Raw genomic sequence first — 20,707 nt, forward strand, 5'->3', positions numbered from 1 at the left:
TAGGTTTAATATGTTGTTTAGGTGATGTTTCTTCATATTGTCCACAGCTCTGAATGTCTGTCCTAGAATGGGCTGGCATCCATTTGGGATTATTTTCTCTGCTCTCCACCAATTGTTTCCTCTGCTTGCACTCAGTAAGTGCAGGGGTGAGCTCTAACTCTCTTTATCCCTTAATTTGATTAAGCAGATGAAGGAATAAATGAACAGGCTACAGTTTTCAAGAAACCAATAAGCACTAGTGCTCGAAGTTACATTACTTAAAAATGTTTCATTATTTCATATTCATACTTGCAATCCTGTGCTTTTTCCCCCTTGTCCTTAGATTTGCTGCATTGAATCACACAAAGTAGTAAAACAAAGGACAAGTTCATGCACAATAATTCACTTTCTATGGGTCATGTCAATATAAAATGTACGAAAAAGCTGAAGGGCAAAATATGTTTTGTCTTTTTAGATCATTTAAGTATAGTACAAGCTCTATACAGCTGTTACATAATGTCCACTGGTCCTAATGGGGACCATTAGCTCATCTGTTGAACCTCACTTTGATCACAATTTTGTTGTACCTTTACTGAAAAATTGCTGACTGAAATATTGGGTCCATTGTTCATACCCTAATAATTCTCATGGAATAGAATATATTTTGCTAAGGGGTCTATAGAATATATTTCTCTAAAAGGGGTGAACTTGGCATAATAGTTAAGGTTTTTACCTCATAAACCCAAGGTTTAAGGTTTGATTCTAACCTTAAGTCATTTGCTAGATTTAAAATGACCAGTTACCTTGCTATTCATCTATAAACCAAAGTCAATGTTATAGTGATAAAATTCTACCTGCAAAAATCATGGGAAATCTGCAAAGTCAGTGACAGTTGAGAGGTAGTGTAAATGGATCACCAGTAGTTCAAACCAGTTCCTTGATTCAGGACAAGACAAGTGCATGTGAATCACCAATACTGACTGTGGTACATTTCTTGCATTTTTAATTCCCACTGAGAACTATGTGGATAGCATTTTGTAAAACAGCATTTCCTGTGCGCATGACACTTATCTGACGCAAGAGGCCAATATATGATATGAGTCACCAGTGCTACATCCAAAAGGAGTCAACAGATGTATACCTGCCCTTTTTATGTTTTTGGGGACAAGGATACAGTTCTCTCAGCTTATCTATTTTGTCTTAACCATTTACCTGTATATTCTAGCTAGATAAAACTTCACGGCATGGAGTGCTGATAATAGAAGCCTATTGGCACATCTGCATCGTGACAGTTTATTGTGGTTTATCATCTTTATTTGAGAAGAACATGTACACAGACTGGTTGACTTTCTAAGATATTGCAAATACTTCATCTGTCTTTAATTTTTCTGTTACAATTTTGCATTGTGTAAATTTTAGGTTACTGGTGCATCTACTATAGCCTGTCCATGCCTCACCACAGCAGTGTGCTCCATTCTGAGGTAACTGCTGGGACACCTTTATGTGGGAGCAGTAGTCATAAAATACAAATGATACCTACAATGGATTGCTTTTGTTAGGACCAGCACAGCATGGTTACTCAGATCAAGTACTGATGTTTCTTTTTGTGGCCTGTATTCATCTTTAAGTTTCCTGGAAGTCATGCAAGTAACATAATGAAACACATCATTATGGACATCATAAGTAAAATATTGGCTGCTTACAATCTATCATTTTAAATCAGACTGGGTTTTTAAGGGAATATCCTGCCTGGTTAACCTAGTGGACTTACTTGAAAAAGTCACAGTGATGCTGGTTTAGAGCAAATCATCTCATGCAGCACACCTACACTTGGCCAAAGCTATCAGTACCATTCAAGACTTGAGTACTGTAGGAAAACTACTCCATTTAGACCATATGTTTGAGTTTACTAACATTTGAATATAAAAAAAAATATTTACATTTTTGCAGTGAGGCAAGTGCCCTTGCAACCTCCACACCCCCTGCAAATTTTATATATTAACTCCAAGATCACACTACAGTGGGGAAAAGGCTGAATTCCTTGTGAATGCATAGCTATGTAGATTGTGGTACAGTGGGGATCAGGAAATTTGCCAATTCCACACTGCAGTGTGATGTCTGAGTTGGTATATTTAATTTGCAGTGGGTGTGGGGTGCAGGGGGGCTTGCCCCTTCCTTTAAAAGCATAGATTTGTTTACTCAAACATATGTTCTTGACCATATGAATTTCAAGTTTCTGAAATCCAATAATATTATATAAATATATATACATATATATATATATATATATCTGTAGCTATATATATCTATATGTGTGTGTGTCTGTGTGTGTGTGTGTGTGTGTGTGTGTGTGCACGTATGTGTGTATATTTACTAACAAAATATAGAACTGCAGTTTGGTGAACACAGGAATGGCAAATATGTGTTAGCTGATTCCCCTATTTCTGAACTGCAATTCAGTGACTATCCTTTAGTGAATGCCACTGTGCATTCACTCATATGAGGTTGACTTTACGAATAGAGATCATGGTAAAGTACAGATCAGGAAATTTATCCTTTTCCTCACTGCAGTGCGATCTCGGAGTTGGACTATATAATTTGTAGGGGGGTGAGGGGAACAGCCCTAACATGGGAGGTGCAGCAATGTGCAGTACTGAATTATGTAGGTTCGTACTGCTGGAAAGCAGAGAGGTAAATGGCAGCAGGTAAAAAAAAAAAATTAAAGACATCAAAAATGCCGAATTCAATATCATTGCTACCTAGTTTTCAAACTTTTTAGCTAATTAATATGCAAACTGTTGGCATTTAGGCTCAGTATTTTAACTACATTTCTTTATGACATTCAGGATTTTGATAGTAAAGCTATATATAAATATATATATATATATATATATATATATATATATATGTATAGGTCAATGCAACTTTTTGAAAGGAAATACATTGTAAATCAAAATACTGAATGTACAAATGGATTTATGGTCTGAAAAAAGTGATGCGAAAGTGCTTACCTGTCATACGCTTGTGTGATGACTGTGCCCTGGCTGAGCAATCAAGGAGCCTCAATCCTCTCCACTAAAACCAGAGAGGTCATCTCACATAAGTGGAAAGGATAAGAAATACACACAGCAAAGTACAATTCCCCTTAAGTGCACACAGAGATCACAGTCAGTCTGGGGCTGGTTGCTCCCTTGCTCTCCAGGTTCCCTATAAGACTCCCTACTGACACAGCTATAGGGTCCACATCTCAGCCTAGCTGGCAAGCTAACCTCTAGTACCCTCTCTGTCCTACCAGTGCTTTGTGCCCCTGCCCAGGTAGCTGACACACCACACACACTTTAAGATAAGTATTTATACAACTTTACAGACACTCCTGGAAAAGGCTGACACAGACTCTCTAAATGTGCCCCTTTACCCAGACTATATGGTAGTAATTACTGCCACCACCAGCTAAAAATTATCAGCTACCCAAAGGGCCTTAAAAGGGTGTCCAATTATTACTGATTAATTATTGATTTAATCTAATAAAAAAATATTTATGTAATTTCTGTATGGGTTGTCTCTATATTCTCTGTAAATATTCTATTATGCTATCCGTGATATATGATATGTAATGATATTTTTGTTACTGTTTGGAGCTTTTCTCCCCGGACCTCCGCTGAAAATGGACATATATCCAGTCTGACTATCCCGGTTAACAAATGTAAAATAAAAATAAATAAAAATAAAAATAAATAAAATTAAAATTATTATCCAATTGGTAATGTGACTATTCAGTCTAAGGCTTTTTAGAGTGGCTTATTACAATAGACTCTATAAATATGCAATGTACTCTAGAGCCTACTTATCTCTACACAAACTAGCCACAGGTAAAGGTTTTTAAAATATTTAATAATAAATAATTAAAACAAAAGGCAATACTACTACACCACAGAGATATCTAAGAATTCAGAGATCACAGAGAAACTTAAAATAATACAGTAGGACAGGTCTGATGTCAAAGAAAAACACTTAATCTAACTTTCTAATATTTAGCTATTATTAAGAGAAAACACAGTGCTACAATCCTACTTACATACATAAAGAGCATAAGCAGTGCTGGGGTCATCATTTTAACACTTAGTCAGGAGTTCCCAGGCCAACAAACTGCATTATTTAGCAATCTAACACCTGCTCAGGAAACTACAACAATAAAGGACATTTCACATGTATACTTTAACAATTATTCCTTAAGTTAAGACAATAGAAAGAATGTATTCAGCCAGCCACTTCGGCACCACTTTTTAGATAATTGTAACTTCAAAGAACATTTGAAATACTTGTCTTGGTTTTCCTTACAGCAGATGGCAATGTTGCAACAATCTTGAAGTTCACATTTTGCAGTGTTTTCTTTCATTTAAGAACACAAGCCTGTATTTTTACATTTATATATATACAAATGATAGAATTATGTATCAAATTCTATTTGACTAGGCTGGCAGCCTTCTCTCATCTATCCCCAGTCTCCACATCTCTTCCCCCCCTGGAGAACTCAAGCTAGTTTTTCAAGTGACCCTTGAGAATCACCGCTTGAGAGGGTTAGGTCTATCCGAGGGTACCTCAGCCCATTCCCTGTCTTGAGAGCCCATCTGCATTGGCATTGCTACTCCCACTGCGGTGCTGCACTGCATATCATATGCTTGCAACCCAAGGCTCCATCTTAGCAACTTGGCATTTTGCTGACTGGTTCTGTTTAACCATATTAGAGGGTTGTGATCTGTCATTATAGTGAATTTTCTTCCATACAGATAAGGTTGAAGATTCTGCAATGCCCATACTATAGCTAGTTACTCCTTTTCTACAGTAGCATAGCATTCCTCTCTGGGTTGGAGCCTACAACTGAGATAAAACGCCAGATGCTCTTCCCGCTCTGAAGAAATCTGGCTAAGTACAGCCCCCACCCCATGGTTCGAAGCATCCACTTGCACAACAAATTCCTTCCTGTAATCTGAACTGGCTAATACAGGGGGTCCTCCCAAACCTTCTTTAAGCTTCTGAAATGCCTGCTCACATTCTGGGGTCCACACTACCTCGCCTAATTTTCCTTGTCAGATCTGTGAGGGAAGCAGCTATGGTACTATAACTAGAGACAAACTTTCTGTAGTACCCTGCTGACCCTAAGAATGTCATCACCTGCTTTTTGGTAAGAGGTGCAGGCCATGCCTGAATAGCTTCCACTTTGGCAGGTTCTGGACTTATTTTATCACTCCCCACTCTATGTCCTAGGTAGGAGACCTCTGCCATATCCACCTGACATTTGCTCGGCTTAATGGTCAGCCCTGCCCTCTGTAGTCTGCCCAGCACCTCCCTGACATGCTGAATGTGATCTGGCCAGAAATGGCTGTAGATAGCAATATCATCTAGGTAAGCAAGGGCAAACCCTCCTGCTCCCGCTAGGATACTATCCACCAGCCTCTGGAAAGTTGATGGGGCATTCTTCATCCCAAAGGGCATCTTTGTGAACTCATACAAGCCAAAAAGAGTCACAAAGGCTGACTTCTTTCTAGCACTGGGAGTCAAGGTCACCTGCCAGTAACCCTTGGTAAGATCAATGGTTGTAAGATACTTAGCCTCACCCAGCTGCTCTAGGGCGTCATCTGTCCTAGGCATGGGGTAAGTACCCGACTCTGTATGACTATTTACTTTCCTGTAATCAACACAGAACCAAGTGCTGCCATCCTTCTTTGGCACTAACACCACTGGTGAGGCCCAGGGACCGTTGGACTCTTGAATCACCCCTAGTTCCAACATCTCCTGTTCCTCTTCCCACAGAGTCTGTTTGACTCTCTCAGGCACCCTATAAGAGGCCTACCTAATAGGCCGTTGGGGCCCTGTATCCACCTGGTGCTGCACCATGTGGGTGCACCCTGGTTTCCCAGTGAACATGTCCCCAAATTCCTGCAACACTACTCAGAATTCTCGAACCTGGGTAGGAGATAGCTGCTGGGACATTGTTACCCCTTCCGCTGAGGTGTCAGCCCGAGTCTCATTGAGGAGATCAGACCCCAGATCTCCCTCAGACTCCTCCTGCAATCCACTGCAAATGTTCAGCACAAGGACCTCCCTATCATGGTAAGGTTTCATCATGTTAACATGGTACAATTTGTGCCCCTGCCATCTGCCTAGCACTTCCACCATGTAGTTAACATCACTTACCTTTCTTACCACCTTGTAGGGTCCCTCCCAAGCTGCTTTAAGCTTGTTGTGTCTGACAGGAATGCGAACCATTACCTGCTGCCCCACAGCATATTCCCTAGCTCGAGCATTCCTGTCATACCACACCTTTTTCTGTTGTTGGGCTTCTGCCAGGTTCTCCTGGGCCAAGCCCATGAGTTCCCTGTGCCTTGTCCTGAGGGTTATGATGTATGCCACAACAGACTCCTTGTGAGACTCACACTCACCTTCCCACTCATCTCAAATTAAATCTAGAGGTCCCCTCACCCTATGCCCATACAGCAACTCAAAGGGTGAAAAACCTTTGGATTCCTGGGAAACCTCTCTGTAAGAAAACAACAGATGGGACAAATATATGTCCCACTCTCTCTTAAACTGATGTGCACATGCCTGTAGCATGGACTTGATTGTAGAGTTTAACCTCTCAACCTGACCTTTAGTCTGGGTATGGTAGGGGTGGTCTTCATGTGCTTCACCACACAGGACTTCCACAGACAAGCCAGCAGGTCTGACATGAAATTGGCACCTCGGTCAGTCAGTATTTCTTTTGGGAAACCTACCCTGCTGAAAATCTCTAACAAAACATTTGCCACCTTCTCTGCCTCAATGGAGGACAAAGTCACTGCCTCAGGGTATTGTGTAGCATAATCCACTACCACTAGGATATGCTTGTTCCCTGTGGAACTTGAGGTACTCAGAGGGCCCACAGTATCCATAGCTACTCTCTGAAATGGCTCCTTAATCACAGGCAAAGGCATCAAAGGAGCTCTCACCTTGTCGCCTGCCTTGCCTACCTTTTGGCACTGCTCACAGGTCCTGCAGTGCCCTGTTACATCTCTGGAAATTACAGGCCAATAGAAGTTTTGCATAATATACCTCTTTGTATGGTTTATGCCCATATGACCTGCAAAGGGAATACCATGGGCTATGGCTAGAAGCGCCAGATGGTAAGCTCTAGGCACTACCAACTGCTGTACTCTCTCACCTTCTAGCTCTCCCTCAGGGGTCCACTCTCCGTATAGTAACCCTTTGTCCCAATATAAAGATTCCCCCTTCCCTTGAGAATCAGGTGCCTCCCTAGCTACCTGCCTCAGGCCTTGCAATGTAGGGTCTGAGAGCTGGGCCTGTCTCACCTGTCTCCTTTTAACCCTACCCAGCTCCCCTTCCACAGGAAGTCTGGTATCCTCTGACAATGGTGTCTCACTGTCACCCTGGGTACTACTACTCACCTCTACCTTTGCAGTTACCCTGTCCAAGGGAACATCAGTACCCACAAGCAGCTGTGGCTCACATTCAGTCTCATTGCTACAGTATAGCTCACTCCCTGATGTAACCACCTCAGTAGTCCTGGCTGCAAGTATGCAGTCTGTCTGGGTCTCCCCCAGGCTACCAGACCCACATGCTTGTCTCCTAGCCTCACTGCGTATAACTGCATAAGTACATGGTATTGCCTCATCCAAATTCTTCCCTCTCAGGACATCTGCAGGATGGTAGTTCCATACCTCTTTTGTCTCAAGACAACCTACTGTTGGCATTTTGTCTTTCCCACTTACTGGCTCCCTCATCTTTGGTTCCCCACCTTGCCTCCATGTACACCTGTATGCCACATGGCCCGACTGGTTGCATTCAAAACATTTAACCCTAGCTCTTGGATGTGTACCTGGACCAGTGGCTTCCCCTGCTACTGGCAGATTCTGTTGGGGCAGTCTGTGCTGCTCACCATGGGTTCCTTTAGACCTATGAGCAGTACTGGGGGTCCCCTTCCTGTGCAGGGCTGCCCTGCTGGCCAGGTATAGGTCTCCCTTCTAACCCCAACTCATCTGAAGTAGCACATTGTCTATCAGCTAACCAGATCCTCATGTCCTCAGGCAAAGTGCTAAGGGCTTGTTCTCTCACCAAAAGGTCTGCCAGCCCTTCAAAAGTGGTGACCTGACATCCAGTCACCCAGCTATGAAAAAAGTGTTCAGTTCAGCAACATATTCACATACATTTTCATCTGCTTTGCGTCTATGCTCATGAAACTTTTTCCTATACATTTCAGGTGTTAGCTTAAAACAATCTAAAAGATATTTCTTTATAGCAGTATAATCAAAACAGACAGAGTCAGGCATTTGTGGTATACAAGTTACAGCTTTCCCATGGAGTGGGGGGGGGGGGGTCAGGAACCATTCCCAAAGCATTTGATCAACACTATACTGTTTGCATACCCTTTCACATATGTGAATGAAACTATCAGATTTATCCCCCTCTTTAAATTGCAGAAGAAATTTACTGACCTGTTGTGCTTCTGGGGTCCAGTTACTCCCTTCCCCATTACCTCCATGACTCTGGCGAAGAGTCAGCATTTCCCTCTCATGCTTCCTCTGATGCTCCTTTTCTTCAGCTTCTATCTCCAAATGCCTGGCCTCCAATTCAAGTGTCTTTAGCTCCAGCTGAATTTTTAAGTCCACTGCAGAAAGGTTGAGCTGTCCATTCTCCGATGATATTGTATCTCCACTGCCAGTCTGATTGTCCTTCACAGAAAAATTGAGCTGTCCATTCTCCAAGGATATTGTATCTCCACTGCCAGTCTAATTGTCCTCCTGGATGCTGTTTTCTGATGCAGCTGTAACCAAGGCTGCAATCAGGTCTGCCTTAGTCAGGTTTCCATGCACCAGTTCCTTAGCCTGGCACATCTCCACCAGCTGGCTCCTTGTCAGTTTCCATACTCTTGTGCTGACATGCTGCCTGCTCACCCTGACTAACTAAGCTAACTAAAGAAATAAAACAATTGTGATCTGAACTCTGAGTATCCACTGCGTGGCTGATTTAGAGTACAAAACACTTCCAGAGATCACTGTACATAAGCTACAGGATTCACTCTACCCACACCACTGCCAAACAGATATGTGAGGATATCAGATTCCTATTACAAGAATGAAAGATCACTACTTCGAACTTGTAATAGGAAGCCTCACTTCTGCGAAAGTTCACTTTAACGAAAGTGAACTTTTGCATACGTGCACTTCACCGAAAACACCACAGCACAGTGGAGGACATAAAAAACAAGCTATGTCCTCCACTAGGGTGCGATAGTCATGGACCTTAGCGTTTATCGACCTTAGCGTTAGGCACAGGTTAGGGTTAGGGGATAATTAGTAAAGCTATCCCCTTACCATAACCCATGCCCTAACCCTAAGGTTCGTGACTGTCGCACCATAGTGGAGGACATTTCTATGTCCTTCACTGTGCTGCAGTCATCACAGACCTTAGGGTTATGGCATGGATCATAGTATGACCTATTACTATGACCCGCGCCCTAACACGAAGGTCCGTGAGTACTGCACGGAAGTTCAGTACAACACCCGTTCATTGTATTGAACTTTGCGTAAGTGCACTTTCGATTAAGTGCACCTTCATGCAGTGAGCATTCCATGCACTATTTCGAATTAGTGAAAATTCAATCTAGTGTATGGAACTCAAGGATATCTTATACCAAGCACTGCCACCAAATATGTGATGACCGTGCCCTGGCCCAGCAATCAAGGATCCTCAATCCTCACCACTAACACCAGAAAGATTGTCTCATAGAAGAGGAAAGGATAACAAATACACACAGCAAAGTACAATTTCCCTTAAGTGCACACAGGGATCAGAGTCAGTCTGGGACTGGTTGCTCCCTTGCTCTCCAGGTCCCCAATAAGACTCTCTACTGGCACAGCTATAGGGTCCAGATCTCAGCCTAGCTGGCAAGCTAACCTCCAGTGACCTCTCTGTCCCACCAGTGCTTTGTGCCCCTGCCCAGGTAGCTGACACACCACACACTCTTTGAGATAAGTATTTATGCAACTTTACAGACACTCCTGGGAAAGGCTGACACAGATTCTATAGCTGAGCCCCTTTACCCAAACTATACGGTAGTAATTACTGCCACCCCCAGCTAACAATTATCAGCTACCCAAAGGCCCTTAAAAGGGTGACCAATTATTATTGTGCAATATTATTATCCAATTGATAATGTGACTATTCAGTCTAAGACCTTTTAGAGTGGCTTATTACAATAAACTCTACAGATATACAATGTACTCTACAGCCTACTTATCTCTACACAAACCAGCCACAGGTAAAGGTTTTAAAATATTTAATAATAAATAATTAAAACACAAGACAATACTACTACACCACAGAGATATCTAAGAGTTCAGACATCACACAGAAACATAAAATAATACAGTAGGCTAGGTCTGATGTAAAATAAACACAATCTAACTTTCTAATCTTTAGCTATTCTTAAGGGAAACAGTGCTACAATCCTACTTACATACATAAAGAGCATAAGAAATGCTGGGGTTGATGGTTCAAGACAAAATGCTCTGTCTCTCAACAATAGTTTTTAAACTCACTAACAAACAGCTCTGCTAAGGCTCTCCCCAATTACATCATTTTGACACTTAGGTTTTCCCACTATGCACATTACATCATTTTGACACTTAGTCTGGAGTTCCCAGGCAAATAAATTGCATTATTTAGCAATCTAACACCTGCTCAGGAAACTGCAACAATAAAAGGCATTTCATATGTATACTCTAACAATTATTCCTTAAGTTAAGACAATAGAAAGAATGTGTTCAGCCAGCCACTTCGGCACCACTTTTTAGATAATTGTAACTTCAAAGAACATTTGAAATGCTTGACTTGGTTTTCCTTACAGCAGATGGCAATGTTGCAACAATCTTGAAGTTCACATTTTACAGTGTTTTCTTTCATTTACAAACGCAAGTCTGCATTTTACATTTATATATACAAATGATAGAATTATGTATCAAATTCTATTTGACTAGGCTGGCAGCCTTCGCCCATCTTTCCCCAATCTTCACAGCTTGTTTGTGCTATTTATTAAAGTTTTACTATATGACAATCTGTTTTTTTTTACTTTATTTTGCTGTTACTACGTGTTTTATTGAACATACAATGTTGAAATTTCAAAATGTCAAAATCATTATAGCTACTCCTGTACATGTGAAGAGAGCTGGACTTGCCCAGACATGAGGACCTATGTTAGTGCTCCTTTCTGAGTCTCTTTGGTCACTGGCTTTGTACTGGCTCTGTGAACCTATACAGTACATGCATGCTATTCGTTAGTATTCTGAATTCAGCATTATAAAATTTCAACATTTTAACATTTCAGGATTTTTGTACTCAGTATTATGATTGTCAGCATACTGCAATTCAGTAAATTGCCAATAATATCTCTATATATGCATATAGAGATGTATAGATAGATGGTTAGATATGAATATACCATGAAAGGTTGAAAACACAAAATAGGGAATCACTAATGGCAGAAGAAAAAAGAGAAAACCACAAAACACAGAAATACTCATAAGACTGAATCAAGAAACACTGAATTCTTCTCTCTCACTTAATAAAGCCTGCATCAGTGAGCCCTAGCTACGAAACCAATATTGAGTGTTGTCTCAGTATCAATACTGTTGGAAAAGGGTTTTTAGTAACATAATGTGTAGGGTTAGTGTTAGGGACAGGAGTAGGGTTATAGTTACAGTTAGGGTTAGTATACATGAATAAGGTGGTGTAGGAAGCATTCACAAAGCTGAATCTAATTGCTTTTGTAGTCTTTACTTTAAACTTAACTCACAGACTTGTACATACACGTCTACTGTTACAGCACAATCTTGTACATCTTTATAACTACTAAATTATCATTCAAATATTAATTTTTCTGCACACTCCTATTTACATACACAATATAAAACTAAATTCAGCCATATATGATTCATCCAAATGAGCATTCACTCTTTTGGTGCATACTTTCCTTTAGATCAAAAGATGGAAAAACAAAATATTTAAAACTCATAATATTGAAAATGGGAATTTGGCCATTCTCCACTGCTGTGCGATCTCTGTGTGGGTCTATATAATTAGCAGGGGGTGCGGGGGGTGGCTTGCTCCCCTGCATTAAAAATGCTTTCAATATTTCTAATTTTTAGATATGTTGTTTTTTCAGTCTTTTGAGCTTTCAAGCTTATGAAATTTACCTGAATGCATGATTAGAAAATAAGACCTCTTTTTAGCAGAGGCCTGGGGAAAAGGGGGGAGCTCCAAATGATGTAAAACAGTACAAATATGCAGGTATAAGATGCATACAGTATACAGAGATGGCAAACAATGGCATTCTCATTACATTATACAATTAACAATATTGAATATCTGTGTACAGATTTTACTTTTAAATTCATGAAATCATCTGTGTGAAGTAATATTCTATAATAATGCAACAAGAGAAACTGATAATTATAATAATATTTTTGTGTCAATAAAAATAACTTACAATTGTTCTGATTTCATCTTGAGAGATGCAAAGATTGGACAACAGATTTTAGTCCATAGAAAAAAATAGGAAGACGTATGGTAGATGTGATCTGTAGTAAGGAGGTATAAGGTGGAGTTTAGCTTGTGTAAGAGCAGGAACACTGCCAGGAGTCTTCTGGGTATTTTAGTTGTGGTTTAACGGATTTTAGATGGTCAAGTTGTCTGAGATGGAAAAGGATGGAGTTTCACTTTGTGGAGATGTAGTTGGTGTATAACAAGTCTGGTGCTGAATTGTTTGATTTAACTACATGTAGTTGCTATTTGTCTGTGTAACACAGAATTCTGTTGCAGGAGTAGAAAGCGATAATCTGCTAAGAAACTGGCAATTCCTTTTGTTTATTAAAGAGATTGTGAGCAGTCACTAGTGGAGATAAGTTTAAGCAGAGTGGTAGTTCTGCCTGTTTTAACTGTTTCAGGACTAGACAGTGGCGTCTCCTATGAGATAGCTTAGTTGTTATAATGTTGCTCTAGTTGGCATGTCAACATAGACTGCGGGTTTGTGAAAATGAGAACAGTATGAAGGAGTGCTGGAAGAAGGTGGGTTCAAACAATGTGCTTTCTAGCATTGTCAGTTAGATATGGTTTGATTCTATAGAGAGAGATGACTTTTTGGTGTTTTCTAACAGTATGTCTTATAATTTAGTTGAAGTAAAATTTCTGTTTTTGTGCTGCTTGTTGAGGTTACATTGAAAGTACTTTTTTGCAGCCAATTGTTTTGGAATTAAAAAAAAATAATGTATTTTTGTGATTTAGAAACAATGAGAGGCTGTTTCCCATGTCTTTGTGGACGTAAATGAATCTGAGTTATTTCTTGTCATTTTTCAGGGTTTGGACAGAACAGATAAAGGTGGAATCATATGTATGCTGCACTATTGAGGAGTGCTTTCTTTCTGGGTGTGATTTATGAATACATTAAGAAGTAGTGTGCCAAGAATGGATGTTTGGAAACATTAACAGATATAAGGAGAAAGGATAAGAATTTATTTTGCCATTTTACTGCCAAACATCAATTGGATAGTTTAGTTAGAAAGGAAGTGAGTGATAGGCCAGAGAATATTAAGTTAGACAACCTGTGTTATAACTTTAAGTGGAATACCAAATCAAATGCTTTTGATAGGTCAAGGAGAAATGCAGATGCCAGATTTCCTACATTTATGTGCAGGTTTATAGCGAGCATAAAACTGAGAAGGACGGTAGTGGTACTGTGGTGGAAACGAAAGCCATGTTGAAATTTTGATATATTACTTTCAGTGACATAAGTGAGTAGTTGGGGTTGAATATATGTATCAATGAGTCTGGACTGAAGGGATAGAATAGCTATTACTATACAGTTTGAGATACCTGTGGATGTGCCTTTATTTAGAGATAACTTTTTTTCCCAATGTAGGGACATAGCAGTCAGTGACTAATCTACTTATTAAGATGCAAAATTGATACACTAGGGTATCAGCAATCATGCAGATCTTTGCTTGGATATCTTTGTAAACAATACACACACACACACACACACACACACACACACACACACAGAGACACACACACAAACACAGTGTGTGTGTGTGTGTGTGTGTGTGTGTGTGTGTGTGTGTGTATGTGTGTGTGTGTGTTTGTGTGTATATATACATATGAGAGTACTTTTAATAAGTAAAACTCTCAAATGTTGATGACAGTTTTGTCAAAAAAACTGATGGTTGACAGGTGTGTGATATCTATAATCTTTAGGGCTGTGGAATATGTCCCTTTCTCAGGATTGTGTGAACTGGATTCATGTATATAATTATCTGGACATATGGGGGTGTACCCCACTACATGGGTTGATCAGGCCTCCACAGCTGAGTTCCAGGGGAGAGACCACATGGCAAGCTAGCATATGCGTTTCTCCTGGACTGTCTCATTAGCATTCAGCATGGTTGCAGGGCCAGTAGTATTGAGGTATAGAGGAAAAAACAGCGTGGTGTCTACAAGGATGCTTTATAGCTTGGATAGCTCCACTATGTTGGACTGATTCATTAACATCTAATTCATCTACTTATGCTGTAATTAGCATCAATTAAACACACCTGCTGCTTGCTCATTAGTGCAATATGAGCACTCACATGCACCTTCATGCACCTTTGCATAAATAAGGTAAGCCAGGGAAAACTGGTATTACTCTTCTCCAATACTGTGATATTGTGCAAACATGGAGCACAAAAACTGAAGTAAAGGTTGCACACCCTGTACTAGAACACACGGCCATCTATACTCCAGCCTTACACATACACATGCTACCACAGGATTATTTACATGCCAAGCACTGGGAAACCTGTAATTCACTCTTCCATTTGCCGTGATTGCCCTAAGCTCTATATCATGGAAAAATGACCAAAATAATAAAAATGTACTTAAAGCGGACAGAGATGACACATTTTGCCAACAAATGAAGAGGAGGTTGCATCTTAATGAAAAAGAACTTATGAACTGTGCACTGCTTATGTGCATTTTCACCCTTCACAGACCTACATGTACACCTCTGTAAGTCTAACCTGACACACCCTCCTGACGTCATCATTCACTGTTGACATCCATTGAAAACAAACACTAAGAGAGTGCCTACACAATATGAACATCCCTACATGGCTCCAATTTATTGGAATTTAGCAATTCTAATGAGTTCTGACCTCATTTGCATCTTCACCATGCTGACAGCCCTGAATCTACATGTTTGGCAAATGTGTAGCCAGGGAAACTGAAAGGGAGATACATGTTGAACCCTCAAGGGAGGGTATTACTTTGCTGTATATATGCACAGAGGCGTACTGTTTTTGAGAAATTATGCATGTATTTCATCAGCTACATACTGCATATTCAGATAAAAAAGTGGTCCAAACCACAGGAAAAGGCTAAGTAAAATAATTTAATTTATTATAAAATAATCACCACACAAGTGCTTTCACCCTAACTCAATGCAGGGCGTTTTCAAGTGTAAATGAACAAACATTACAACCATTCCTTTAAATACCCCAGTACATAAAAAGGTGACAAAAGGTCTTAAAGCAATACATTCCCTCCACATTTAAAATACTGCCGAAGCAACATAACCTACTTCATCTAAAAGAATTCTACATTGAATATATTTAATACAATCAATACTGTCATTTTCCAAATACACATTTGCTGAAAAAAATGAAATAAAAATATATTCCAAGCAAATAAAAACTAGAGAATTATTAAAAAAAATATTAAAAAAGTATTAAGGGCTGGAAAAGTATATAAAATTTTCACCAGTTTCCAAGCATTAAAGGCTAGAAAAATGTTAAAGGGCACTGAGGAATAAATATTTAATTACAACCTCCCTGCCTTCTTAATTAAATAAGGCTTAATGGAGATGTGGTCGTTTAAACCCGGGAGGGTGGGTTGCATTCAGTTTAACTTTCCAATAGGTATCCCTACAGCATAACCAATTTTCGCAATCACCCCCTCCCCCGGGTCAACATTAACCTGTTCAAGAATTCCAAAAAGGAATCCAGAATGATTAGGTTCTGCATGTAGGTGCCTGAAAAGTGCATTGTTCAAACTTTTTTTCTTTATAGTATAAATATCTTCATATATACATTTGCTTGGGTCTGTATCACATAATCGAACTTCCAAAATTTTGAACACCATAAGTTTAAACTTGGAAGATCGAAATGTGATAACATAGAAACTTCAGAACAGCAATTTTTTATTTCCCAAGGAAAAAAATTGCTGTTTCAAGAAACACACACACAACACAAGCACACCAAAAACCTTATACACCTACACTAAACCTTACATACACAACTATCTATGCACTGATCTTAACCCAAACCCTAACTCGAAGGTCCGTCACTATTGCACACTTACCTTACCCGCACCATAACCCTAAAGTCCGTCACTATCGCACACGTACCTTACCTGCATCCTAACCTTAACTTCTGTCACTATTGCACACTTACTTTACCCACACCCTAACCCTAAAGTCCATCACTATCACACATTTACCTTACACGCACCTTAATCCTAAAGTCCGTCAGTATCGCACACTTACCTTACCCGCACCCTAACCCCAACATCTGTCACAATCGCACACTTAGCTTAACCCATTCCGTAACTTTTGCACCACAGTGGAGAAAATGTCAAAGCCGCAGAAACCACCAACCAAATTCTTTCCCTGGGAAAGAATTCAGATTTCCGCGGCTTCGACATTTTCAACTTTCGAACTTACAAGTTTGAACTTCTGGTGTTCGAACTTCTGGAAGTTCAATTACATGATAGGGACCCTGTTTGCTTAATGCCCTTTCAGATTTCCCTACATAAAAACTGGGACAATCTTTGCATACATCTAAATACACTATATCCCTAGTCATACAGTTACCTTTCCTAAAGTGTATAACACTTTTCATGTAATCGTCCAATGTAATTAGCTCTTTGTCAATAATATATTTACAATACCCACATCTCCCACATTTTCTGGTTCCAAAACCTCTCTGGACCCTAACTCCTTCCTTATTTCTTTCAAAAAAAATTTTTCAAATTAGTCCCTGTCTTGAAAACAAAATTGGGGGTCTCACCTATCTTATGCACAATATCCTGGTTTAATTTTAACATTTTCCAATTCTTTTCAATCAAGCATTTAATTTCCTTTGAGACATTGCTATATTGTATAACCAATGCCCTCTTAAAATTCTGTTCACCAGTGTTCGTACAACTAGGGGCGTTCTGCATAGTTTACCCAACAAAGGGACATATTTCACACCCCATCCCTCAATAACTTCCATAGCCACCTCCTCTATCAAACTGTTAGGGTAGCCCCTTGTCTTAAATAACCCCGAGATTAACTCTATTTCAAATAACAAATTGTTCATCTCCGAAGTCATTCTGGCTGCCCTAACCATCTGGCCTTTCACTATAGTCCTTTTCTGCTTCCAAGGGTGAGCACTGTTGTAGGGAAGGTAAGAGTTACTGAAAGTATCTTTCCTATGTATTCTAGATTTTAAATATTCCCTCACATTTGTCCAACCTCACATCTAAATAATCAATTCCATTAATATCAAATTTGTGTGTGAATCTTAAAAAAATAGTGGTGGAGTTCAAAAATTCTATGAAGGTAGTTATAGAGTCCACAGGTCCTTTTCATATTATAAAATATTGTCCAAAAAACATCCCTGTGGAGGTGGGCTTAGACTTATTTTGGGCACTATTGAACGAAAACGCTTCTTCACTTAGTTTAGATGTGGATGTATTGGTGGAGCTCATGAGGATAGTATTGAAAAACAACTTAATTTACTTTGAAGGTGAGACCTACATACAGGTTAAAGGTGTAGCCATGTGGGAAGCATGTGCCCCCATATATGCCAATCTGGTCCTCTTAAGATGGGAAACAGAGAATTTATTCAACTCTGCTTATTGGAAAAACATCAAATTGTATAGACAATGTCAATGTAGAATTATTTTAGAGGAAGTAGGTTATGTTGATTTGGCAGCATTTTAAATGTGGAGGGAATGTATTGCTTTAAGACCTTTTGGCTCTTTTTATGTACTGGGGTATTTAAACGAATGGTTGTAATGTTTGTTCATTTACACTTCAAAAATCCCTGCATTGAGTCAGGGTGAAAGCACTTGTGTGGTGATTATTTTATAATAAATTACATTATTTTACTTAGCCATTTCTTGTGGCTTTTTTATCTACATACTGCATATGCTTAAATGCCACTATGAATAGTCTATTTCATGGGGTTTACACTTTTAGCTGTCTACATTAGTTATAAGTCTATTCTTCATTTGGGGGAGGGAGAGTGAAGCTGCATTTATGTCATGGCACTTAAAAAGATTATGTTGCTCTCCTCTTCTTGCATTCACCCTGTATAGAACTGGAATCATGTGTCTCCTGTCACATGTTAAGGTCAGTTCTGTACAAAACTAACAGCTTTTACTTGCTCTTCTGTCCAAGGAGACTCCTTTCCATGGCTGTATTTGAAAATGTACAAATACACATTGAATACCAGCATGGGGTCTGTACAGTTTCTTTAGAGCTTGTTGAATCATGCCTCCCTGTTGCCATGCTTATTTGCTTGATTAGCATACAATTCAGCTACTTATGCTGTGATTTGCATGCCACAGTATTTAGCTTTTTTTGCGCATGAGTCCTCGCTGCTACATGGAGTTTACTGAATCTAAAAGTATTTGCATCCATGTGCGCATTGTGCCTCACTGCACACATGGTGAAAAAATGACTGTGTAGGCTTTATTGAATCCACCCTTAGGTTTTTTTGGAATGTCACAAGTACATGAAACAAGAGTCATTAAATTGCTCAATACGTTCCTTAGAGAGAACTAAAGATGTTTATTTGTATAATGTATAGTATTTTGGATATGTGTATTCCATTTAATTATTGTTGCTTTAATATTGTCTAAGATAATTTTGTAATTTATTGTTGTTATTTTTATTTATTTATTTATTTTATTTTATTTATTTATTTATTGCAATTTGATGCAAAAATAAGTCCTAAATATTACATCTCTTTACTACCCCCTTTAAATTTGCTACTAGTTTCTATCAATTGATTTAACTCTTTGTTAATTACTAAGGCATTTGTTTTATTCTGATTAAACTTTAGACTTGATATCAATTCAAGATGTTTATTATTAGTATTTTTTTATATCTCTTATTGAAGAATAAAAACTGCCTACTGTTAACAACATTTCATCAGTAAAGAACTGAATTTTGTAGTATATTGGTTATTTTTATTAAATCATACTATATCATTATTAAGTTTTATATTACTGGCAAAAAAAGTTAATAGCCAAATCGAATAATAGTGAATGAGGAGAGGGACAACTTTCTATCATGAACTTGTTTATCATTATTGACTGAGAAATAAGATATCCTAGTTTAACACATGAGAATAAATGTTAATAAGGTTATTCATAAGATATATAAAATTACTTGGGATTCTGTATATGTCTGTTTTTTTTTATTGAAGTAGACCAGTTTACAGACTCAAAGGCTTTATTTTTATTCAGTCTAAGTATAGATAACATTTGTTTATTGTTATTAGCAAAATCATTTAAATTAATTATTATTTTGATATTATCCTATGTTTGCCTAATTAATATACAGACAGTTTAGTCTGCTTATTTTAATGTGGGCACTTTTTGTTATCTATTTACAAAAACTGCTATAAAAAAATGTAATCAACATTTAGCAATGGTATAGATCTATAGAAGTATAGAGAGAGATATTTATCCATTTTTAATAAAACAGAAATTATTGTATATTCCCATGATGGTGATATGTTAACTGTAGTTTTATTTTCTCTGAATATTTTATGTAAAAGTGATCAGACATTGTAATACTTTGCATAATTCAGGAATGATGCAGTTATTACTTGGGGTTGTATTTCCTTTGGTCTTATAATTCCACCTTACCAATTCCGCGATCTCAAAGTTTGTATATATAATGAACAGGGGGTGTAAGGGGTGCAGGGGGCTTGTTCCCATGTAATACATTAGTTGTACATGGCTGGTAGACAGGGTACACTGGGTAATGTCATGTACATTGAATGAGGATGCGTCAACATTATCGGTTTAGTTCATTTATATGAACAATGTTTTTATTTTCGTTTTTATTTTTCACAGACATGCGCATTCAATGGAATGAATTTTGAAAAAAAAAAAAAAAATATATATATATATATATATATATATATATATATATAGGGGGTACTTTATAATTTCAAAAAAACTGAAATGTTGAATTTCAGTATTTCGAGACAATAAAGCTGGATGTTGAGAATACCGAAAGTTCATAATCATGAATTTGAATATCTCAAATTTGCGGTTATGTACTTATGCTACGTTGTTTCTGGGTTTGTGTGTTGATGGTGTGCGGTGCCGTGTGTGGATCTAGGTGTTATGTCAGGTAAGTGAGTGTTTTGTAAGGATTTTGAGTGGGAGTTAGACTGTATGTGAGTGTGGTGATATGTTTGATGTGTGTGTGAGGGACTGGAGAATGTGCATGGGTGACTTAGTTGTTGTTTCTTATTTGCACAATCTCGGAGTTAGTATATATAAGTAGGGGGTGGGGGTTTAGGGGGGCTTGCCCCCCTGCTTATGTGTTTTTGAGTTATGCATGTGTGTAGTTTTA

The sequence above is a fragment of the Protopterus annectens genome, chromosome 2.part0 (genome assembly GCF_019279795.1).
Source record: "Protopterus annectens isolate FY-2018-M chromosome 2.part0, PAN1.0, whole genome shotgun sequence".
Classification (NCBI taxonomy): Eukaryota; Metazoa; Chordata; order Ceratodontiformes; family Protopteridae; genus Protopterus; species Protopterus annectens.